Genomic DNA, 7,087 nt, shown 5'->3' on the forward strand with positions numbered 1-7,087 from the left:
TGTGACACATTAGTAATTTTAGCAACTGTTATAGTAACTGTAATACATTTTAAATTAATTTTGTCACCTACTCCTTTATGATAGCAGCAAAGTAGATATATAGAAAAATAGTCACAAAGAAAGCCAAAGAAACATGTTTTCTGACTTCAAATTAAATTCATGACCTAGCATTTCAGTCCCCTCTAGCACTGCCAGGCTATTTTTTCATATTTACTTAATGACGGCACTCTCTCAATTTTTGCATAACTGTTTCACACATATTTTTTCTCTTTATTATCAAGTGATAATGTTAGTTCTTATTCATTGAAATATTCAACCAGAAGAAAAGTTATTTTAAAACACTACCAATAAATCCGCAACTCTTTGTAAATGACAATTGGATTTTTATATTTACTAAGACTGTCTTCAATGGTTCTATTTCATTTTTTTCACTTTAAAATTTGTCCAGTGACAATTACATATATTATAGAATGCATTCTGATTACTGTCAGCCCCATGTTCTCTCTAAACCCTTTAAACCTCTTTTGCACACTATCTTCCTACAAGTCTCTTTTTCCATTCATATATTTTTGTTTTATTTTGTGACTTATAGAATTTAAACATGAGTTGGAATTACCTCTTGGATTGTGATGGGATCACCAGTGGGTAAAGTAATTGAAGGTAATGTTTTCCCTTCCCCTAGCAACTATTAGTAGTGTGTAGTTCAACAGGAAAGTGTAAGGTTCTAGGAATTTGTTTCTGACCCTCGATTGACTAGCAAGAATGTCAGCTTTGTACAGGTCTATATATTTGGAAGCTGTAGTGGCTGAGAGATCTCATTTGCATTTGCTGTGTCTTGGTCAGAAGGTAGCATTTCACATCTGTAACATGAATAAATAAATGACCCAGAAACTGATGTTGGGGTTCAAGCTTCAAGCTGAACTTCAGAAAAGCAAAGCAGCTGGCTACTAGCTTCTTACCTCTACCTCAGGCTGAATGGGCTAATCAAGGCTAACACTGTTTCCTCTCCTCAACATGGCTGGAGAGTGAATGCCTCTCTGAGACCTTGCTTCTGTCTTATATACTTCCTTAATGTTGGGATTAAAGGTGTGAACTATAATTCTCTTTTACAAAGATTCATTCTTGTGTAGATCTTGGTGGCCTTGGACTCAAAGAGATCTGTCTACCTCTTAGTCCTGAGTCCTAAGATTAAGGGTGTGTATCACCACCAACTAGCTTCTGGCTGCTGGGATTAAAGGTGTGTGCCTGACTTCTGAGGCTTCTGGCTGAATTTGCTTTTCTGAATCCTCAGCAAAGATTTAATAAATCATACATAATAAATCTCTACACATATCCCTTCCTATTTACATTCCTTCAGCCCCCTCTTCCATGATGCTACATGAGTCTCTGAGAGGATGGTATAAATATACTCTTCCAAAAAATACTGCTGATTTCTAAAAGCATAGAGTCTCTAATGTGACCAAGCCATTTTTTTAAATTTTTAATACAAACTTGCATTTACTTAGATGTATTCAGAATGTCAACAAAACAGCTGCATTGTTTTTTTTTTTTTTTTTTTTTTGCAATTACAGAGTGGTATTCAGTTAACAGAACAATTATCTTCTTGTAAGCTGCATCAGAGACAACTGAAGATGAAAAAAAACAAACAAACAAACCAAAACAACAACAAAAAACCTTTCGTCCCTTTATATAACTAATTTGTGCTGTGCACCAACAAGAACCTGCTTTAAATTTCCATGACAATTTACAATCTCCAGAATGTACCAGGCAAGGTTAGTGGCTATTGAAAACTACCACCAGGATAGGGCTATCTAAAGACACATTTGGTACTGTGTTAACTATAAAAAAAAAAGACACTGTACAGTTTAAAAAAAAAATCTTAAGCAGCCTTACATTTCAATTATTTTCTTTGAAAGAAGTGAGTTGTGTACAGGGGGCGCTAAATGCTTTATAGACAAAAAAAAAAAAAAAAAAAAAAAAGCTGCGCTAGAACCAACTTATTCATCATCTTCATCTTCGTCTTCCTCTTCCTCATTCTCTTCATCCTCCTCTTACTTCTTTTTCTTGGTCTTTTCTGCCTTGGCCACCCCCTTTTATTTGTTGGATCGGGTTTTTCTTTAGCTCTGTAAGTAGCAATTTCCTTTTCGTACTTCTCCTTCAGCTTGGCAGCCTTCTTTTCATAGGGCTGCTTGTCCTCTGCAGCAGTGTTGTTCCACATCTCTCTCTAAGTTTCTTTGCAATATTACCAATGGACAATCCAGGGTGTTCTCCTTTGATTTTTTGGTGATACCCAGAACAGAACAAGAAGGCCGAAGGAGGCCTCTTGGGTGCATTGGGATCCTTGACTTTTTTTTGCTCTCCCCTTGGTGGGGCGGGGGAGGGGGGATGTAGGTTTTCATTTCTCTTTCGTAACTGCCTACTCAGCCTTTGCCATGTCTTCAAATTTCCCATTTTTCTTTAGCAGACATGGTCTTCCACCTTTGTGAGCACTTCTTCAAGAACTCTGAGAAATTGACAGAAGCATCCGGGTTCTTCTTGTGTTCCTCCCGGCAAGTCTGCGCAAAGAATGCCTATGAGGACATTTTACCTCTCGGTTTCTTCGGATATCCTTTGCCCATGTTTAGTTGATTCTCATCTATGAGGCACAGAGTTGCCCACTGCCAGTCCGGCTCGCGCTTGCCCCAGCCCTGTCTCTATGGAGCTCAATGTACTGCAATGGCTGTGAGAGCTGGAGCCAGGACCAAACCATTTTTACCCCATCACCATTCAAACTACATCTATGTCATCCTTTATGCACCGTTCTCTCTTTTGTTTTCAAAACACCAAATGAAACAGCAAAATCATATCAAGTCAGTTCTGTGGTAGGATGCCCCAGATATTCAGGCATTTAACTCTACTGACTAATATGGGGATAATGATCTTGCTTAAGCTCAAGTCCTCACCCTTGGTTTCTTCCAGTGTTTTCATAAGTACAACAATGCTTCTCCATGCTTGGAAGCTTCTTAAACTATGTTTCTTTGGACCCCTCACTTTAAAAAAGCTCTCACCAGATTTTCTCTTTTGCTAGAGCTCTTTTCTGTTGATTTTATCAAAGATTTATTGAATCTGTAGCCCGCTTTGCTTTTGCTTTTATGATAACAGATTATAGTCATTATAAATAACAGTGAAAGAACATTTGCCTGCTTTTTCTGTGTATCTCTGTGTGTGCTCATGTGTTTGTGGGTGTGTGTGAATGCACACAAGTGTTCATGCACATCTGAAGATGTATGTGTAGAGGCCAGAGGACAACCTCAGATGCTGTTCCATAGGTACTTTCTGCTATTTTTGTTGTTGTTAAGTCATTGGCTTGGAGAGTAGGATCGGCAGCGAACCCTGGAGAACACACCTGTTTCTTTCTCCCCGCTGCTGGTATTACTAAAACTGGCTTTTTTGTCTGGTTTAACTTATGACTTCATACAGAAATGTTTAACAAATATTTGCTAATTAAATGAACATTATAGTTTTATGAACATGTCCTTGTTTTTGCCTCCCTAATCATTTATCACGAAAAGTAAACTGTATTTTCCACCTAAGATTATGCTTTATTTCTGGCTTGAAATGTGTCCTAGTACTTACTAGGTTTTGCTACATGGTCAGTAGGGATCAACACATCCTACAAAATTGACACAACAAATAATAATGAGTGTTTATGCTCAGAAACTAATAAATTGCTTAAATCTTCTTTCTACCTAAGTTAAAATAGACTGAGTGAGAATTCAGATCATTATTTAGAATCTGGCTTCAACTCATATTTTTATATCATTATCTACCACAAAACTATCAGCATCTGTATGCAATTTATAGTTCACCAAAAGACATCAAATACTATTACCTAATCATAACAAAAAATTTGCACCTGTTTTGCAGATTATCACTTCTGGCTCACATACTCTGCCTTTTCTGATTTCTTATTAATATTTTATCTTACAAAGCAAATTCACATGTCAAACTCTGTGAAACCCTTCCAGAGTTACTTATGCAGAATTAATTGCTTTCTCCCCAGGGCTTTCTCTACCCAATTATAGATACATTAAACAATTATTTATTGAAATTTTCAGTCAGCCCACTAGGCTCTTTGGAGAAAGAATGTGCATTAGTGAATTTGTTATTTTAATTTTTAAAAATTTCACATATGTGAATGTGCAACATTCTTCTTTTCCATGCAGTCCCTCTCCTGTCCCCTCCACATTACCTCTCAAATTCATGAAGTCTTCTTATACACACACACACACACACACACACACACACACACACACACACACACACACGAACAATCTGATGAATCGGTTAGTATTGCTGGTATGTACATCTTTTATGGCTAATCTCTTGGTGTTGAATAACCAAGGGAACACTAATTTTCCCCTTCTCAGTATAATCAATTGCCTGTAGCTCTTCATTTATGTGTGGGGCCTTGTGAGATTCTCCATCCACCTAGGCATGTCAACCAGTGCTATTTTCCAGGTCTCATTTAGTTGCAGCTTCCCTGTCATATATAAACAACAATCTCATTGCTAATGTCCTTATTATCTGACTTTTACAATTTTTCCACTCCTCGTTCTGCCATGTCCTCTGAGTGTTAGGTGAAGGGCTTGTGTCATAGATATATCAATTGGATTTAGACATGTCATTGTCAGTTATTTTCTGTACTTTGACCAGTTATGGCTTTCTGTAATGATCTCCATCTGTTGCAAGAGTAAGTTTCTTTTACTAGTGGTGAGATACATTTATTTGTGGGTATAAGGATAAGTATTATAAAAAATATTAAAGATTACTCTTGTTTCAGAAAGTGACATTAGTAGCCAAAAGTGCTCTGACTAGATTTTATATGGTTTTAGTAGTGTCACGTGTTATGAATAAAGTGGTGTGTGTGTGTGTGTGTGTGTGTGTGTGTGTGTGTGTGTGTGTGTATGTGTGTGTGTGTGATGTCTACCACCACAAATTTTTGTGAACCAATTCCATAAGTCATCCTATTTGTGGTTGCTGTGGTTCTGAATACTATTTGATATATACCAGAGTTAAAGAATGTTTGCAGAAATTAAATTAAAATGTCTATTCATTTTATATCTACATGCCAAACTTCCAGATTTCCTATTATATGCATTACTCTTGGTTAGAAAGCATACCTAATCCTTCCACCCTCAAATGAATTGGAGCACCATTTCAATAAATTTTATGCTGCCTGATCTGCACTTCTTATTCTTACAGCCATTGACTGGTCCTTCAGCCAAATATTTTCACCATGATTCCTTTTTAAGTAAAGTTGTATATCCATTCATTGGAGAGACAAATAAAATGTTTCTCAACTAGAGATCTGAAATATTTAGTTACTTACTTTACAATTATCTTTTCTCCTAACTCCAAACCAAATTTGAGTTGTTCCAAATAGGTTTTAAAGTACTATTCATTAGAGTGCTTTTGGAAGCAACTTACACTAGCTGTTTGATTACTTAGGATGAGCTGCAAGTCTTCACAGGGAATGTCAAGATTCTCACACCCTTCATAGATATTTACAGTTTTTCAAACAATATGCTATGCAATTTGCTCAGCAGGTAAATGTAGGCCTGTGCTCACTCTTCTCTGCAGAACCTTTGCCAAGAATAATTCTACTGAAAGATATTGCCTCTAGGGACTCGAGAGATAGCTCAGTGGTTACGAGCATGGCTGTTATTGTAGAGGACTCAAGTTCAGTTATCAACATTCACATGGCAGGTCACATTTATGTGTAATTCCACTTCCAGAAACCCATTGCTCCTTCTGGCCTTCATTGGCCCCAGTTATACATATGGTATACATATATACATATATACATATATACATATATACATGCAAGCAAAACAGCCATATACATGAAAGAAGCAAAAGCAAATCTTAGAAGAATAAAAGATACCAATATTTTCAGTACTTGCGACTTCAGTACCTTGTGACTGCTGGCCACATCTTCTGTTTCTGTCCTTCCTTGCAAAACCAAGGCCAGTATGTGTGATTCTTCTACTACACTCAGAAAAGCAGCCACCACCAACATTTAGCTGTTATAACTGAGATAATTTAAGACTCTCTTTAGATTTCATTAACATATTTTAGACAAACCCATCCTTAAGCATCACAACAACATCACTTTCAATGTTCTAACGGTAAGGTTTTGTGAGCACAGTAAAAATTTAAAATTTTTACTTAATAGGGATATTAAACTTGCTAACTTTGATTCTTAACAGAAACAACTGCTCATCAATGGCAGATATCGTATTGGAGAATAACAGGTATGGATAAGCATTATCTAGCAATGCATTCTTTTTATAGAAGTCAATGTTAATGTTAGTAATTGTCTAATTCTCTCTCTCTCTCTCTCTCTGTCTCTCTCATACACAGGGAGAGTTTGTTTGTGAATTTTTCACATATTTTGATTATATTCATCTATTTTCCCAACATCTTCCAAATCTATCAACCCTTCCCTAACCACCAGACTTTTGTTTTTAGCCTTCAATTTGTATCTCCCAAATACTTGATGTTTGGCCATTCTATGGAGAATGTTGACTTACCAGGGGTTACACTCTTAGATAAAAACTGTCTTTCCCTCTCCCAGCACCTAACAATTGCAAATAGCTCCAAGGTTAGGGATTCTATACCCAACTCCTCACCAAGATGGAATTGCATCTGTCTTGCATTTACACTTCTTTTAATACTGGACCAACTACTGTGATTCCATATGTGCAACTGTCCTGGTGTGTCAACAAGGTACAAATGATGAAATTATCAGGATGGTGGTAATATATGCATTTAATCTCAGTACTTGGGAGGCAAAAGTAGGCAGATCTCTGATTTTGAGGCCAGGTTGGTCCTCAAAGTGAGTTCCAGGACAGCCAGAACTGGTATACAGAGAAACCCTGTCTCAAAAAACCCGAATAAATAAATGGTGAAATTATATAACTTAATGTACAAGAAAGTATAGATACAACAAAATCATTGCTAGGTAGAGAAATAGTTTGTTGAGAAAGTGATGGTGGATGTCCTTCTGTATATGTTTATCTTATTGGTTGTTAGATAAAGTACT

General features: G+C 36.7%; 1 pseudogene; it reads right to left on the reverse strand.

Moving 5' to 3' along the window:
- Positions 1-1,997: 1,997 nt before the first annotated feature.
- On the reverse strand, positions 1,998-2,618 carry LOC118239481 (annotated as a pseudogene).
- Between the last annotated feature and the right edge of the window lie 4,469 nt (positions 2,619-7,087).

Source organism: Cricetulus griseus (assembly GCF_003668045.3).
Source record: "Cricetulus griseus strain 17A/GY chromosome 1 unlocalized genomic scaffold, alternate assembly CriGri-PICRH-1.0 chr1_0, whole genome shotgun sequence".
Taxonomy (NCBI): Eukaryota; Metazoa; Chordata; class Mammalia; order Rodentia; family Cricetidae; genus Cricetulus; species Cricetulus griseus.